Consider the following 17,520-nt stretch of genomic DNA (forward strand, 5'->3'; position numbering starts at 1 on the left):
GCTGGTTCCTTAATATATCTTTTGCTATGCTTTCCTGAACAGAGTGCGGACCGTCTGGCTGCCGGTAGAGTATGCGTTCACTACTGCGCATCATATCTGTATTCAACATCTGTTCACTACTGCGCATCACAAATTTGCTCTGTATTTCAGGAACTAAGGAGGCTAGACAAACCTATGTGGAGCATATTTAGTTTCATAAAAAAGTAACAAAATAATGTGAAAAGAGCATCATTTTATCTCTACACATAAAGGAGAAATTCCACAAAACACACGAAAATGGGATACCCTGTACAGATGTGATGCGCAGTAGTCAGTAGAGAACAGTACTTTGGTCAGGAGAGTACATGAGAGCATTGCAAAAAATAAATTTAAGAACAAGCTTTCTTAAAATTCTCTTTTTTTATATTTTTATTATGTTTAGATTAAATTTGTCAAAAAAGTGTCAAAATGTTCGTTATCGTACGATCTTTCTCCGGGCTCCTTGACGGGCTGGAGTAAAAAAATTACGGATGAAAAGTGGCGCAAAATCGCTATAACCAATCAGAGCCCCGTCGGACCATCGTATCAACGGATAACTTTAGCAGATATTGAATTGTATTTGCTATAGTTTTGTTCCAAACTGAAATGTATTAACCTCTTAAGGTTTTTAAACTCATTATCTTATTAAGAATTGTTTATATTGGAGTGATTGTAACAATAAAGTGATGATATTAAGAAATGTGTTTCATGGCAAAACAAATTATGAAAAGCTTTGGTAAAAAAATTTAAATAAAGTGCCCGGTGGTGTAGAGGTACAGGCTCTCGTCTACCAATCTCAAGGTAGTGGGTTCGAATCCCATACCCGGCATTTCATCAGCGGGCTATTTTTATTAAAGTAAAAATAGTTTGGGTACCTAGGTCGACTCAGCCTTAAATGAGTACTTGGGAATCACAATCCTGAGGTAGTAGTAGGCGGTTGAAGCGTAGTGCTAGCCACATTACCTTCCTTGTATACCGAACGGCTCTAGTATGGCAAGCTGTACCTTGCTACTCCCAAGGCGTTAAACGCTATATACGGGAGCTATTATTATTAAAAAATTAACAAGCATTTTGTTTATTATTTATTTACAATGCAGTGCCTTATGAATGTGGATTGTATCTGCTATAGTTGCTCAAGCTAAAACTCATTAACCCGACCGCTTTTGGCATTAATTGCCACGGCTTTGTTTGCCTCCTTATCAAAAGATGTCTCTATTACTTCTTGGAAACCTCCAGAATTAAACTTGCGTACAGATGGCACAACCACTTGCGCTCAAATATGTAACCAGGATTTATTAACAATCTGGCGGTTAGATTAAAGCAATTCCCTGTTAAACAATTCGATATTTATGAAAGTGCAGGAAACCGAGAACAAGACGGTTTCGGTTCTTCTGTTAGGCGATCTTAAAACTTTGTTGTTTTGATACTCCGGATATTGAAATTTTTCGGAAAAGTTTATAGAGTTGAATATTTAAATATTTGATTGGAGAAAATTAAGAAGAATTAACTAGGTCAAATCATAAAAAATAAATGTACTCGTTAATCTGACAGATTTTTAAATTTGTGTGACTATAAACGTTGCTTAAAAAATATGTTTTTTTTCAAACGTTACAAAGGTATTAATTATTACCATGTAACAATATAAAAAAAAGTTATTTTAACGGCTAGGCATAAAAGTAAAGCACTTTTACGCCTAAGCATAAAAGTACGAAAATATATTATTAAACTGACATAAGTGTCAAATTCAACGAGCGTAACCATAGTTTCTTGATATATAATTACATACCATACACGGTATGACTTTTAAATATTTTTATGTTATTTGGAACGTTTGATATTGTTTAAAAAATTATTTGTGGTTTTTTAGTCAAAGTACAGTCTCGCCACGGAAAGTGTCATTTTTATTCCTAATAAAACAATATACTATTTAGTGTTAAAGATTCAAAATAAACTTATTTTAGATAAAAAACATATCTTAATTATTCATCTAACAACAGTATAAGGATAAAAAGGTCAACAGTATAAGTGTGGAAAAGTATTAAAAGGTTATATGTTAGGACAAAGCCAATATATTAAAACAATACTTCATTAAACAAAGATATAATCCACATAAAAGAAACATTAACCATTATACAGTATCTTTTGTTAACAAAATATTAAACAAAATTGAAACCATATATAGATCATAGGCCTAGATTACATACAATGAAGAAAATACACAATATATAGTATGATCGAAAAAAACATCGTCCAGTTGGTATGGAAATGACGATCCATGACACTTCCCGTATAATTTTACCTTTGAATAAGAAGACTAAGGAAGGAGCATATCAAAAATCTTAGGTACACCGCGATGGGCCTCAAATATGGCCGACTTAAATTCCGGTTTATCAGTGTCGTTCTAATTTTATTTAAAAAATGTAAAACTATGATGTAGGGTAGACGTGGGGTAGACTCAATAATTTGTTGTTTTATTTTACGTTGTGAATAAATGTTGGTAGTTATTAAAATTGTTATAAAAATATATAATTGTAATAAAAATAGATAAGTTATAATAAGTATTTATTAACACAAACATCCGATACGCTACTGAAGCAGGTAAGTCAAATTAACATATCTAAATTCTTTGACATTAAATCTTTGACAAGTAATAAATAAAAGCTAAAATGCAAGAAAAATATATAATTTAGTTAATTTAAGTGAATTTCATAAATGATCGGTTTACTACACGTATGTATATTATACCTATAGTCACTTACTAGCGAAAAGTTGTTCCATTATTTCACTCAATTTTTGCCGAGATCTACCGCACGCTACACAACCAACTATTTTAGAGTCTTTTTCGATAAATCCCGATAGTGTCACTGTTAATTTAAGTTCTGCCACAATTTCCATCTAGATTTACTACCTTTATACAACTATCAGTAGTAGAATAAATAATAAATAATAAAATAAGCTCGTAAAGACTGACAAATCCACAAAATTTCCAAATCAAATTCAAATGTGTCAAATGAATCGTCAAACTAGAACATCAAGGATCCCCACCTAGAGAGCTTTTATGGTGGCTTTTCCGCCCACCATGCATAATACATGGATAGCATTATGCTCCTTCCTTAGTCTTCTTATTCAAAGAATTTTACAGATAAAATGACAGCGATTTTCATTTTATAGCTATCGCTGACGCCGTATTTTTTTAGATCATATTGTACATTTTCAACTTACAATTCCATACATACTAGATGTTTTAGAAAAAATAAGAAGGTTAGGAAAACAATATAATAGAACATTATGAAATCAAGATACACTTAGATCCATCTAAGTAAAAGAATACTAAATAACAAAGAAAAAATGTGATATACAAAATATCATGTGACTAAGAAATATTATGTTGGTGTGCCATCTAGACCATTAAATGTTTGAATTAAAAAACATAAAGATTATATTTAAAAAGAGCGATTTTCGCCGATCTAAGATTTGTTAGCATTCATGGGACACATGGTACAGGGTAGATTATAGCAACACCATAAACTATATTGAAAGAACCGCTAGCCATTAAACGAAAAATAAAAGAGGCTTTTTTTAGTAGGTAATTGTCGAAGTTAGTAATAGCTTAATAATTATTTATTTATTTACTTATTTTGACTAGAACAGCACGATTGCTTACCACGTTCAAATAAATATTATTTTTAGCCAAAAATCACAAATAAAAAACACAAACAAACTATGCATCCGCACTTTAATATTTATTATTTATATTTTATATTTTTTTTTTATTTTTTATATTTTTTTATTTTTTTTTTATTTTTCGTTACATAAAATTATAAAAACGCCTTTAAAAAAATATTCTTTTGAATTTCACAAATTAAATGTTTAAAACATAATCAAAAATGTTAACATGTTTTTAACGCAGTTTTTTCTTAAAAATCATTTTATTTCTATAATTATTTAATAATCCTATCAACTTCCTTTTTTATAAATTTCAACAAGCTTCGAACATTTTACATTTAAATTAATTATTAATTCCCAATGATTTTTAAACACCAAACAGTGTTTTCAAAACCTCTAAAACGTTTTCATTAAAATTTATTCGGAAAGAAAAATTCGTCGCATCGATAACTTCGGCACCCTTGCCTCCAATGGCGTGCATAATTAGGCAAAGAACGTTGCTTACCCCAGACAGAATCATAAAACATTTTATTTTATATATCATTACACTATAAGTCATTACTAATCCAAAAAACATTTGCAATATGTGTTTTTTTGATCATATTTTCATTCTAGAAATTACCTATTATATACAGGATGTCCCAATATTCCGTGGACATAGAACTACTATGTATTTTTGAAATAAAAATAAATTCATTCAACACAATTTACCTCTCTACAAAAGTGCTTCGTTTGTCCGCTGGAGGGCATCAAACTTAAAAACTAAAAAAATAAACACATTTTTTCAAATATTTTAAGAAACATTACGATTTGAATGAGATTTTGGGTGTCTATGTTTTGCTAAGTGTTTCAACATTTGACATTCACAAAAATCAAGAAAAAGTACGGGAAGGGCAAAAGCTACCCCCACCTCTACATAAAGGTTGGGGTAGGTACCCAATGGTACCGACTATTTAGTTATATATGTATATATAGCGGGGGTCCTACAGCTTCTGCCGCATCCCGCATTTCGACTTCCATATCGTTCGATTATACAATTCTTCCTCGCTAATAACTGTATCTGTCATGTACTGGTATACTCCATCTATCCACGTAGTTGTAGATCTGCCTCTTTTCCTTCTGCTTGGGGGACAATACTCCATTGCTCTTTTTGGCCATCTTTCCCATCCCATTCTTTTTACGTGCCCATACCATAGTAGCTGTCTTGATTCGATTTTGTCGGTGCTGTTATATATTCGCCTTGTTCTTTACCTGGTCTCCTCATATCTAACGTGCTCCATCCTTGCTATTCGGCATGCTCTTCTGAGAAAGTCCATCTCCACTGACTCGACCATCCTTCTTTCTTTTGATGTAAATTGGCCAGCATTCGGCACCGTATGTTAGCATTGACTCTACGCTTATAAATTATATTGTTATAATCTATTGCTTTGTAAATCCTTAGCTTCGTTTGAATGGATGTTTTATTTGACCACAGGAGATGATCGACTACTTTCTTGCCTTGTTGAACTCTGCTATGTATTTCTTGGAGTTCCCCCCCTTCTTCGGATATAATACTTCCTAAATATTTATATTCGCTGCATCTTTTAATTTCATATATTGTAGTTCAGGATCTTCAGTTTGTTCTTCTTCTACTTTCAGGTATTCGGTTTTTGTAAGGTTGATATTGAGTCCCCATCAAGTTTCCTAAATATATAGTCGGCATCCTCCTCACAACCTGCAATGATAACTTGGTCGTCTGCAAAAAACAAGGTCGATAGAGAGTGATTGTCAATCTCTATTCCCATATTCTCTCTATTCTATCTCTTCCTTCTCCAGTTTTTCAATACCTCGTGGATATATATTTTAGTATTTAGTTTTCGGTTAGGAAAATTGTTTCTGCTTTGTTTCTGCTTTGTCTTTGGAAGCACCAGTAAACCACGTTATGGTATGATCCTGCCGGTACCGTTGACCAGTACAGTGTTGTCAAATCTGAAAAAAATTCTCACAATTTAGGGTAAAAATTAATTACATCGAATACTTATGCTATTTTAATTTATTACTTTATTATATTTTGGCAATTTTTGCTACCCGCCTCTGCCTGGCTCAGCTTCCCTTTTTTTTGCCAGAATATAAATTGACACGTACAGGGAGAATACTAAATTTCTTTTTGACATGGTCCCGGTCTTATTCTCGCTCTGTGGTTTTAATAAAATTCCCCATCGAATTTTGTTATTTCTTTTTTTCGTCGGGACTTAAAAGGAAAACGTCTCAATGTGATTAAAAGAGTTTTTGTTTTCGTTGGTATTAGGCTGAAAATTACGACAACACAAAAAAATGTACTGTAATTAGATTTTTTCTTTGAGTGGGTAAACAATGGTTTGTATTGATTGAGGCTTATTTAATTTGTATTTGGCAGTTTTTGTTCTCGGTTGAAGCTTTATACCGGGTGTTTCTCAAACGTGACTGACCCCTATAATATGTCAAAAGTTACCATATTTATTTATTAATTTCCTGACATTGTCATTCGTTTTTGACATTTCAGTTTTGTATAAAACGAGTTTTTGATTTAAATAAATAGTGTTGTAATACTTTAAGCTTAAAAATGCTTTTACTAGCAGATATTGCAGTTGAACATTGTTTTTTTTTTTTTTTAGAACCTTGTCGTTGGTGAGGAAGCTCCTGGTCAGGTGCTGGGGGAATCCCCTCTAGCACTTGGCTTGGTCTAGAAGCATCTCACTCATCATCTTGTCCCTTACTGTAGTGTCGTAGCCAGGGAATTGCACCAAGACATATAACGATACCGGGCGGGGCTACGGACAGCCTCAACATTGGGGCACCCCATTGTATTTTTACCCCCTTACTTCTACGCAGGGCTTCCTTTAGAAACGGACCGATTGTCCCTAGCGACTCATAGGGACACTATGAGATCTGGTAATAATAGTAATAAAAACATCACCGATGAAGCTGTGGGGAAACCCCCCTAGCGACATTGGAACAGTAACAATGAAAAGTTCCAAGGGGCCAAACCCAAAGAGAACCACAGGAGAGGTGGCTGACACTTGCGTGAGACCATCCTCCGCAAGTGGCATACAAGCTACCACCTCTCCAAGTCGGGGAGTCACCTTACCTCTAAAAACCCAACAGGCGACATTAAGCTACTGCTCTCTGTCTACCCGGCCTGGGTCGTAGCTCCTCGACTGTGGGGGACACGGGTCTCCGTAGAAAGTCCTGGGACTGTATGATGAGTTATAACCCAAGAAAGGGGACACAATAGATCTCTAAGGTCGTAGAGATTAACCCTCCCACTTATTCTAATTCTAATTCTAGTGCAAAGTGTACAAGAAAGCTTAATAACCGTAAAAAACTCATCGCAAATTTATTAGAATATTTTGAACAGGAAAAGCGGTAGTAATGACCCTTTACGTATTTTAAATGCTGTTAAGAAGGTGAGTTTTGTTGATGTAAATAATAACTGTTTATATATTTATAATTAGTTTGGTTTTTGTTTCCTGCAATATTTCGATTAAAAGAAAATATAAAAAAAAAAAAAGTGGGCAACGCTGTGCCGGTCAAGCTTAAACCCGTGACTAAAAAGTTTATATGATATTAACTGTATAAACTATTATTACCTACTATCTAATGAAATATAAAAACTTGGTCAACGAGAGGAAAAGCCAATAAGGTATTTTAAGAAAACTTTAAAATTAAGAAAACTGCTAAATTCTCTTTTATTATTCCATAGCTTCCATAACACAATTTAAACAAGATATGAATAAAAGGCACTCTAGTTTATATCGACTATAAGGCAATTCCGAATATCGAATCTGATTGTCTAAAGTGCTTCACTGTTCCAGTTTTATATATATTTGGAAATCGAGTACAAAAGCTCGACAAAATCTACACGTTCGTCGGAAAGTAGCTCTTGAGCTCTCGCTATTTGCGTTTAAATTGATTCGAAACCGGGCAATTGTCGTATTCGTATTCGAACGGCGTCATCGATTCGCACTGTGGAACAGTTGCTTTTATTTAATGGTAGATATTCTAAACTCCGCGCTATTGGCAAAGAATAATACCGCCAGAGTTGTTCTTTGCTTCCTACTTTTGAAAGGTATACTTTCTATTCAGTCAAAAATACAATGAACGGCACCTTTATGTTTTCATGTAGATATTTGTTCTGACCACTGGAAAGTATGAAGCAATACTACTGTTATATTAATCAATTAAGGCCGTAAACAAACACATCAAATACAATTTTATATACTAATTCATTATAATAAAAATTAAACCTATAAAAAATATTGTAATTTTTTTTTTTTTTTTTTTTTTTTAAAAAGTTTTACCTTTAAATATAGCAAATAAAAAATATACAGGGTTGTTCACCACATAATACACGTGAGTATTGTAGCTAAACGATTATATTTTTTACAAAATTTCAAGTTTTGGGATCGAAGGATCATTAGAGGCACAATTTAAAAATACTTGATACATACAGAGTGTCCAAGTCTTTTGATTTTTATCAGACACTTTACCCACATTAGGAGTATGTACCAAAGTAGCTGGCAAATAATTTAGAGTCGTAATATTTCGATGAAGCTCGTTGGGAGAAAACCCTGTTGATTCGTGTACTACGGAGTTCATTAGTTCCGAAAAATTTTGTATTTCATACGCCCAGCGCGTATGATGTCCCGCACAGTAGACACGACAAAGACGGCCGAGTTCTCTCATAACTCTCTCGGATGCATTTGCTTGCGGATGACGAACAGAACTAAAATAACTTTGATGCTTAGGGCTTCAAGAGTTTCCCGCCACCGTTTAGCGGTAAACTGCGACCCGTGATCTGATAAGATTCGTACAGGGCGCCAGTTCTTGGGAAAATAGTCTAGAATTAATTTATAAGACCGCAATGACAAGTACTTTTTATGAATAAAGAGCAACGTATTTCGTAAATACATCCAACACTACGAGAATATACGATACACCTCCACGACTTTTAGGTAATGGCCCATACAAATCTAACGCGACGAGATCTCCCTTTCCTTCAGGAATGACAGGATTAAGCGGTGGCTTTGGCATGATGGACGATTTTGATTTTTGGGATGAGTCGCAACAACGTAGTACCTGCTTTATAGTAGAATGCATGTTTGGCCACCAAACCTCGTGTCTCAGTGCCGACCAAGTCTTGTACACTCCATAATGACCCAACATGCTATGAAAAGCTTCAACAAATTCACGCTGTAAATGTTTAGGGACACATACTAAGCATGGTTCGTCCGCTGCTTGACGCTTATATAACGTATCTTCATGGATCAGAAAACGTTTCTGCAATTCCGAATCTACTTCTAACTGTGAAATAATATCCGCTAATTTTTTATCCTCGCGTTGCAGCTTAGAAAAAGACTTTAGTTTGCGCTGAAAATCAAGAGGTAACTTGATAGTAGATAATATTTAAACATCTCGAGTCAGATGACTCTGGGATAGTAAAGGCATCGCGAGACAACGCGTCGGCAATTATATTATTCTTTCCTGGAAGAAACTCGACGGAAAAATCATATTCTTGAAGCGCAAGTGCCCATAGAAATTCGTGGCGATAGAAGACGACAAGATTTTATATAAGTCAGAACTCTATTGTCGGTATGTATCGTAAAGTGACGACCTAAAAGATAAATGCGCCATCGAGTAAGAGCAAAAATACAGGCTAGTACTTCTTTTTCATTACTATGATAACGAGTCTCTCTCGGCAATAATAAACGACTAGCCCACGCAACCGTGCGTTGTTGATTTTCAACAATTTGAAAAAGATGCGCGCTCAGTCCGTATTCGCTAGCATCAACACTAACATGCCAGTCGGATGATAAGTTTGGGTGATACAGAATTGTAGCTTGAGATAATTCATGCTTTATTTTGTTAAACGCTTGTTCTTGTTCGTCTTTCCACTCCCATTTTATCTTTTTTCAAAAGTCTCGACAAAGGTTCACAAAAACCCGAAAAAGATTGGCAAAACGATCTATCAAAATTGCACATCCCTAAAAATCTCTGTAACTGCTTAATATTTTTAGGACGCGGATAGCTGGTTATTGCCGCTATTCGCGTTGGATCCGGTTTAATTCCTTCGCTATTTAACATATCCCAGAAAGGGCAATTCCGTACAAAAATGCCACATTTTTAAGCTTCAGCGTTAATCCTACTTCATTTAACCGGTCAAAAACAAGTTTTAAATGGCTAATATGTTCATTAAATGAATTAGATATTATCAAAATGTCATCAATATAGGCAATTAAAATGAACTCCTGGGGCAAAAGTAGTAGAGAGACCGAAGGGAAGAACGCGAAAAACGTAGGTTTTAGAGTCAATCATAAAACCGGTATATTTCCTTGACTCCGGTGCGAGTGGTATTTGCCAGTAGCCGTTTGTCGCATCTAAACGCGAAAAATATTTACGATTCGTAGTTCCATCAAAATTAAGTGTATTCAAAATTTGCTCTATCGGTCGCGGCGCCTCATGATCCCTCTCCATTTGACTATTCAAGCGTCGCGCATCTAGACACAGTCGTATCGTACCATCTCTTTTTATTACTGCAGCTACGGGGGAGATATACGAAGTAGCGGCCCGTTCGATAATACCGAGACGCTCCATTTCTTTAACCGTTTCATTTACCGACACTCTATATGCAACTGGTATAGGGTATGGTTTAATAAAAAAGGGATTTTTATCAATCATTCGAATTTCATGTAATGTAATTTTTACACACCTACATTTAAAAAACAACTTGCTTTTTTGTTCAATAAATTTTGAAAAATTTCTTGCTCAGTTTGACTTAAAATAAAATGCTTGATAGTGTTATTTGAATCAGTATCTTTTTCCACCGAAAGAGTAGCACAAGCTAATACTTCATATTTGGGTATACACCTTAAGTTAATTTTTTCATACTCTGTAGTTCATGAAAAATATTTTTCTCAGGCAGTTTAACAATGTTACTATTCAACATACAAGCTAAAAATTATCTTTAAATCAATTGTAACTTGATATATTCTTAAGAAATCTATACCTAAAATAATAGGATATATGAGATCGTTAACCAGAAAAAATTCTTGTTTAAACAGATTGCCATTACAAGAAAATATTATAAGAGATTGTAATTGAATTTTTCTGTTTACATTAAATGCTCCTGTTATTCTTACACCTGTGCATGGAAAACATGGTATATCTGCTTTTAAATTATCTGGAAACGATTCCATACATCTCCGAAATAGCGAGATATTTACCTGTATCAACGAGGAAAGCAGGAAAAGAAAAATCCATTTTATAAACTTAATTCTAAAATAGGCGAACGATTTGATACACTGAGATGATCGAAATTACAATTTCCATCGTCCAACAAATCATCCACCGGATAATTTTCTAAATGAATGGCTCTACTTTTGCTATCTACAGGCGAGCCAGATTGCGATAGCATATTTAGTTTTCCGGATTTTCTCCGTCTAAGATTGTATCAGGTGTTTGAATATTTGATACATTTTTATCGTGCTTTTATATGTATAATTCGTATGATTTACTATTTTTTGGCTATAATGGGGTCTGACTATTTGTCGATGAACTTTCATCAGGAGAAAATCTGCAAAATTTTTAGTTGCACCAAATAATATTCTGCTTGGCGCAAGCGTTCCAATACACCTTGAAAAGTTGTAGTTCCTACCAAGGTGCAAGATACACTAGGAGGAAAGTGTCGAGCAATTATCTGAATAAGTTGTCTTTCGGTGCAATGGGGGTCTAAATGTTTTACATAGCTATTATTTATTAAAATGATCTGTAAAACTTAAGCAGCTATTTTCTCTATATACATCAGAGTCTAACTTTATGCGAACTTCCAGCTGTTGACTGTGATTCCAAAATTGTGATAGAAAATGATGTTTAAAATCATTAAATTTGCCAAATGTTGATAGAAATGCATCTGCCCAAGTTCTAGCATTATTTTTAAATATAAATGACCCATTCCATTCAAAATAAATTGATCTACTGGAATTCCTTCGCATCTATAAATAGATTCAATTTGTTTAAAATCAACTGGATGTAAATTACTTTCTATCATCAAATATAGGAAAATCAGACTTTGGTTTTACAATATTGCTATTTTGAAATTATTACTGTTATTTAAATTTAACTGTTGGACTACATTTGTTATTATGTGGCTTAAATCTTCGGCTCTACAAAACATAGTTCGTTGTTCAGGAGCTGCCATATTGACTAAAGGTGGGGGCGGATAGTTTGTGGTGCCTCCCTGACAAATTTCCCATGCTGGTACACCGCTAAGTGGTGCAGAAAACGAAAAAGTTGGATGTATCCTACCTTGATGTAAAGATGGAGTTGTAGGTACGGGATTGGAAGTTGCTCTCTCCCTGCTGTCCTCCGATTGTCTCGGTGGAGCTGTATTCTGCTGGTTTTGGAACCGTCTTTGCAACCGGGTTGAGAATGCCGGTCCACTTCCTGCAGGAGTGTCCTGTTCCATTTCCACGTTCGTTTTTCTGGATGTAAAACCAGGATGTTGTGACCAGTCCCGCTAGTTGGGCGCCAAGATGTAACGTAAGGTTCTGAAGACTGTCAATAAAACAAACTGCTGCAGGAAATATTAGCTTTTTTTATTTTCCACGCTGATGGTTGTAGGGGTGGTTTATAAAAGTTCTAACAAAATTCTAAAATAAACTATAATTAATAGGGAACCAGTTAAGGGTTAAATCAATTTCTTACCTAACACCAGGTTTATACACAAAATAATACACCCAATATATTTGATAATAAATCCAAAACCAAAGGCTGTTAGCACTTGTATGTTATAAGTAAATATGCATCACCCGAATTATTATTATAAAAAAGGAATTTATAAATTGAAACTACCAGGGCCATCTATATATTAGTTTATAAGAAACCTAATGTTAAGATCCAGAAACCTGTTTTACTATTATATTAAATTAATGCATTATATCTAATATTTCCCGCATATTTTATTAATTATGCTACAACATATGCCACACTTCCTAGTGTTCGGGCATGCGTACACTAATTTGGCAGGAAGCAGGTATAAGTGCGGCAATTTAAAATTTAAAGAAATTAAAATAATTAATCTTAATCTAAGAAATTACATAAAAGAAAATAATTTTATAAAAAATATTAAGTTTCCTTAACACTTACTTTCCAGGTGCTTTAAACGCTGGATTGCTGTGCTTACTGATTCACCTAATTCAGTATGATTGCTCTTCAACGGAAGTTGTACTGTGTAACGACCGGTAGTGTCCTGTTCAAAATGTTTTCGAAAATGTATTTCACAATCAAGTTCTTCATTTGATTACTTTGTATTATCAGATGACAGATCTTCAATTTGCCAAAAACGCTCGAGTTGTTCGTTTAGAAGATTATCATTTTGCGTAAAAAGACAATTGGAAGCTACATTAGAACAAGAGATTATTTCAGAAGAGTTTGACTCGGGAATTTGTAATGGACCGGCTAATATCCAACCTAATTTAGTTTGCTGTAAGATAAGACCATATTTATTTAGTTCGATTTTGCCTGATGATAGTAGACAAAAGAAAACTCCGCTGCCTAACAGCATGTCTATCTTACCTGGTTTATTATATTCTGGATCTGATATTTCAATATTGTCTGGAATGTTCAACTCGGAAGGACTAAAATAATAATAAAAAAAAAAAAAAATTATTTTGTTTAAAATTAAAATGACAGATTTGAACTCTACGAGTTATCAGTTGACTTAACTTTGGCAAAACCTTTGGTTAATATTTAATTACTTGATTAATTCCTGTTACCGGTATTTGAATCGGTAAAGCGTCTAGTTTAAGCACTTTGAATAATTCATGAGTCATAAAATTCGATTGAGAACCTGAATCTAATAATGCTCTACATTTGACAGGCTTATTATGTATATCAAAAACATGTATTTGTACGGTGGATAACAATACCTGCTCATTCACTGATTTAGAATGTAACAAATTTTGTTCTAGAGAAGTCACGTTCACGATGGAATCTTCTGAATTTGACAGAACCTGACGTTCTTGTGATATGTGAACACTGGGATGTGATGGTTGAACTGTAGATAATTCTGTGCCATTTGATGTAGGCGATTCTGTAACGTTTTTTCTTTGACAATGTAATTATTAAAATGCAGTACAGTGTTATGTCGTTTATGACATTGCTTACAAGCACTACTACTTCGACATGTATTTACTGAATGTCCGAATTTTAAACAATTACAGCATATATTTAATTTGTTTAATTCCGTATATCTTGCCTTAGGAGAAAGGGCTAATAATTTATCACATTTGTAAATCATGTGATTATCTCTGCAAAACCTACAATCAGTTCTAAATTGATCATTGGTTTTGGTGACTAAATGACTTGAGGAACGCTTAACTCCTACTACCCTATTTGTTTCACGAGTGTCTAATGTTTCGAGCAATTGTGCTTTAATTTAAAAAACGTAATTAAAATTTTTATTAAGAAAATTTAAAAAAATAGTTATGTCTGGTAGCTGATCTGACTTTAAAGATGCTTCCCATTCGCGTCTTGTATGATTATCTAATTTATTGTTTAAAATATAAATCAATAATGTATCCCAGGTACTGACTGGTTGTCCTAATGACTTTAAAGCTCTTTGATGTTTAGAAAAACCGTCTATAATTTTTCTTAACATACCTTGATTTTCTTTCCTCATAACGGGGAGCTCAAATATGCCTTTTATATGATTCTGAACAATTACACGTTTATTCTCATACCTGTCCTTGAGCAATTGCCATGCTATATTAAAATTGTGATCGCTGATTTCTAGTGACTGAACTACCTGAATCGAGCCATTCTTTAAAGCCGAAAGTAAATAATAAAAGCGTTGAATATTGTTGAGGGACGGATTATCAAGAACAAGTGCTTTAAATCCCTCATAAAAGGGTAACCAGTTCTCGTATGTTCAATTAAAATGCGGCAGGTCGATTTGAGGTAGTTTTATGTTCATTGGTGGATTTGGATAATTATTAGGAACTACTTGATTGTTGTTAGAGTGTGTTTTATTAGTGTTAATTAAATATCTGAATCTTGAAACTAAATAAAAATATTTATCTTATAAAAACAATAAAAAAAAAAAAAAATTGTCAGAATTGTCAATTAATTCTATAGAAAGTTGTACAGATTGAAATTCGTTCCATGTTTCATCTAATCTTTGTAAACGAATATCAATTTCATCGATTTTCATATGATTCGCTGCATCATTTAAAAATTGTTCAAAACCGAAATAATCGATTTTTAAGCATATTGCATTGAACTTTTAATGTTTTGAGTTCTTCGTCCGACATTGTTACTATTTATTATAATTGTTTAAATAAGTATGAAGTATGTAACTAATTTATGTTTAAATAATTATATTTCTAATTATTTTACCTATTAAATTAAATTTTGACCCCCCATGCAAACGCTAGCGTGAAAATTATTCGGAAGTCGTTTTGAAACCGACATGTAAACGAATAATATCCAGAAATAACCGGCTAAATTGAATGCTATGATTTTGTTATGATTTTGTTTAAATAATTCACACTTTGTATGTCAAAACTACTGTAAATGCTTGAAATTATGTTAATTGTACAACTATCCTACCTGATACTATGCTAGTTTAACGACTATGTGTTTTCTATTATATATATGAGATTAAATTGACTTTTATTGTAAAATCAAATATTAGCTTTGGTTTAAATTATTGTATGAGCTAGGATATAAAGGAATGGACCTACTTTATGAATTGCTGTGTCTTGCTGAATGAATTCTGTTATGATTTGGTTTCTTTTGATTGTTGTAAAATGTTAGGTTCAACTCCTGTTGTTTTTTTCTCCTCCTTTCAGGCTATTCATCATAGTTTCTGCTGTAAAAGGAATGTTCATAGCTATATAGTACTGATGTCTTAGTACCGTCCATCTTGGACATTCGAACAAGGTATGTTGAGCATCATCTAACTCGTTACAGTATACACAGTGGTTTGTTAGTGATTTCGTTCGATTAAATAGATAACTTTTGAAACACCTATGGCCTGACAAATTGGGTGGTATAATAATCTACTTCACCATATGGCCCTCTATCCATTCCCTAATATTAGGAATTAAACATACGTCCATCTTCCATACTTGCCGTTGACCCATTCTTCTTGCCATTTTATCCATAGTCTATTTCGAGCTTCAGTTTTCAAAGTTCCTTGGTAGGTTTCAACTCGTTCTTGAACCAAGAGATGCATTGGGGGTATACCCGTTATAACGCGAACAGCCTCTGCAGAAATGGTTCTGTAGGCACTGCTGACTCTTATAGCCGCTGTATGCTGTATACTGTTTATTTTCTGCCTATATTTATTATTTTCCATTGCCTTGTATAGTATAGGTGCAGTATATAGAAGTTGAGAGTGAATGACCCCCACTAGAACCCTTCTCTTAGAAGCTCTTGGTCCAGCGGCATTTGGAAGTAGACGCGACAGTACAGCTAATGTTTTGCTTGCTTTGGTTACCGTTTTATCAATGTGCTCGCCAAATTTCATTTTGGTATCAAGCCATACTCCTAAGTATCTAATGGATTTGCTGAGTTTAATTTCCACGTCTTCAAGGTTAAAATGTATTTCTGAAATTTTCCTTTTGGTTGTCAACAAAATTGCCTCTCTTGTGTGGGGGCTAATTTTTCTATTTTTTTCATCCAATTTAAGACTCTAATCAAACTAGTGTTGGCAGTGTTCATCAGTGCCTCTTCAGTTTTTGTCACTTCCACCATTGCCAGATCGTCCGCAAATCCAATTAGTTTTGTATCCTCAGCCATTTTGGTTTCAAGAAGGTTGTCGTATAAAATATTCCACAGGGTGGGACCCAATACCGAGCCCTGTGGTACCCCACTATTAATCTCCAGTTTTAACCTGGTTATCTGCTTCTAGTGTCAACTTCCTGTCTGATAGATATGATGCGATAAGTCGCATTAATCTCTTCTCGATGCCTCTCTTTTTTAATCTATCTAGAATAATTTGCCAAGATGCGCTATTAAATGCGTTTCTTACATCTAGAGTTAACACAACACATAGCTTTCGGTTGTTCGGTGCGTAGTCCGCTGCTTCTAAAGCCTTTTTTAGCAATTCAGCAATTGCTCCAACCGTTTGTCTGCCTTTTCTAAAACCAAACTGATAGTTTGAGAGCCCTCCTGTTCTGTCTAGTTCTTCATTCAGTTTATTTAGTATCAAGTGCTCATATAGTTTACCCTGTGTATTGAGAAGACTAATCGGACGGTAGGCTGCTGGACTTCGAATTCTACTTTCACCCTTTTGAAGTAGGATCAGCTTTGATTTTTTCCATTCCTCTGGGAAAATTTGTGCCATTACTAATCTATTATATACTTTTAATGTATATTCTGGTAGGCATAAAACTGCTTCTTTTAGTATCTCAGCGGGTATATTGCTTGGTCCTGGAGTTTTGCCATTTTTAAGTTTATTACAAGCCCCCAGTATTTCGTCCTTATTAAAGCTTAGTATTCTATCACAGATCGTTTATTATCACTATTCTCACAGTTTACGGTTTGATTTATATCACAGACGTTGTTATCACAGAAGTTATCACGGACTTTTGGGTGTATAGGGAAGAGGTAAGCTACTACTTCTTCCATACAATCCATATCCAAATTTGGTCTTGGTTGAAAGCCATTTATCCATCTCATTGCTATTTTGTAACCATTTCCAAAAATATCTCTGTCAAGATCTTCGCATAGATTTTTCCAGCTTTTTTGTTTTGATCTTTTAATCGCATTTCTAAGATCTTTTTGGATTTTTATTTTCCCAGAGTCTGCTTTTAA

Source organism: Sitophilus oryzae, unplaced genomic scaffold (genome assembly GCF_002938485.1).
Source record: "Sitophilus oryzae breed Bouriz unplaced genomic scaffold, Soryzae_2.0 scaffold_809_pilon_pilon, whole genome shotgun sequence".
Lineage (NCBI taxonomy): Eukaryota > Metazoa > Arthropoda > Insecta > Coleoptera > Curculionidae > Sitophilus > Sitophilus oryzae.